Below are 2,025 nucleotides of genomic sequence, written 5' to 3'. Positions count from 1 at the left end.
TACTGTAACCCCTAAGACCCTTGGCCCCCCTCTCTGTTCCTCCTCAGTTTGGGCTGTCCCCAGCCAAGGAGTCTCAAGAAGAGCTCTGGGGAGCAAGATTTTACCTGTGTTTCCAGCTCTGCTCTCTCGGGGTGAGAAGGGAGAGGCGGGGATGGGGGCAGTGGAAGCCTCCAAAAAGTCAGGACCCCAGCTCTGCCACCAGCCAGCAGTCACCTGGGCAAGTCACTGTGTCTGAGCTTTAATTTCCTCACCTGCAAAATGGGAACATTGTACCCTGCCTACATCGTGGGGTGATAAAAGGAATCAGTGAGATAACAGCTGTCGAAGGCTCCCGACAGAGTATACCGTAGGTTTCAAGGGTGGGTGGTGACCTTCACCATCCATTTCAGGACTTGTCGTGAAACAACGTGTGGATCTCCATCACGTCTCACCAATGAGTCTCATCTCCCGAAGGGAAGGGTGAAGGGAAGGCCGACGCTGGTGAGCACCTCTTACCTGCCATGCTCTGTGCTAGTTGCGGCCTCCCCACGATGCTGTGAGGTTGGCAGTAGCCCCATTTCACAGCTGAGGAAACTGAGGTTCAGGGAGAGCCAATGATCTGCCAGAATGATGCAACTGGAAGTGATGACGGCGAGGCCTCCTCTCTCTTCTCTCTGCTCTCCACACCTCCACAGGGGTTATGGTGGGTGGAGGGGCACAGGCTTGGGGTCCTGCGTTCAGTTTTCCTGGAAGGGACCCAGCCAAGAAGATAAGCATTTCTGACGTTCAGTGGGAACCAGAGAGTGAACAGGATTCTGTCTGTGCCCAGGGCTTTCTGGGGACACACCTGTATAAGCAGCAGCCGTTCCCAACGGAGCGTTGTTCCTGGGAAAGCAGGACAGCAGCCAGGGCTGGGCATTTGTTTGGTTATCCGATCATGTGGGAAGCCTGAGCCTGTGGGCTGGCCACACCCTGCCGTTCCACCTCTGCCTCGCGCATCATTCCCTGGGGATGCCCAGCCCTGCCTGCCCTCATCCTCTCCTGACCACGGCTTATGGTCAAGGTCCTCACCCACCCTGTCCCCATGGGGGACGGGCGGGGGCTGGGTCACTCAACCTACTCAAGGACCAAGTGAGAGACTGACTCCTGGTTACAGAGAGTGTGTTTGTATGGGACCTGAGAGGAAGGGTGAACAGACTGTGCCGGTAGTGACCTTGTACAGCTGTGGATGTCTTGCTCGCGTGTGAGCACCCTGTCCGGCACTCCTAGAGTGTGGCCGTGTGTCCTGCTAGATTGGGGGTTGGGAGGTGCCTTGAGTCCCCTGATCACTTTTTGGGTGTGTTCGTATGTCCTGTTAGGTGTGCTGGGGACAGGGGTGCCCTGGGTCCCCTGACCACCTCGACGAGTGCTGTTTGTGTGTACTGTTAGGGATGTGTATGTACTGGGGGATATACGGTGCCACCGCAGCCTCAGGCAACTCTGTACAGGTACGTGTGTCCTGCAGGTGGGAGCAGTGGGAGCTTCCGCCCAGTTCTGCACACGTTTCTGTGCGCTGGTAGTGTCCTTGCACACCGGTGTGTGTCCTGTGTGAACGGAGCCCAGAAAGTGCGGGCACGCGCGGGAAGGTGCGGGGCCCTGCTCAGCTCCCCGCCGGTCCTGCGGTGCGTGAGTGGAAGGCGCCCGGTGGCCCTGCCCGCCGGGTGTGCGCGCGCGGGGTCCCGGGCCGGCGCGCGCGCCGGTGTGAGTGCGAGTGAGTGCGGCGCCGCTCAGCTCGCTCCACGCCGCGCCGCCCTCGCCGCCCGCACTCTCGCACTGCTCGGCGGCTGCCGGTGACGCGGGCTGGGCCCGCCCCCTGCCTGCCGGCCCCTGGCACTCACTCGCGCCGGCGGCCGCCGAGCAGGCAGCAGCCGCGTCAGGGCCGTCCGGGGGCGCTGCCGGCGATGCCCGCAGCCCCCGCCGCTCCCAGCCGGGCCTGCTGAGCCGCCCCCGGGCCGGGGCCGCGCCGAGTCTGGCCGGGCCGCGCCCGGGCGGGGCCGCGCTGCCTGC

Source organism: Stenella coeruleoalba, assembly GCF_951394435.1.
Source record: "Stenella coeruleoalba genome assembly, chromosome: 19".
Lineage (NCBI taxonomy): Eukaryota > Metazoa > Chordata > Mammalia > Artiodactyla > Delphinidae > Stenella > Stenella coeruleoalba.
This window is presented reverse-complemented; position numbering follows the sequence as displayed.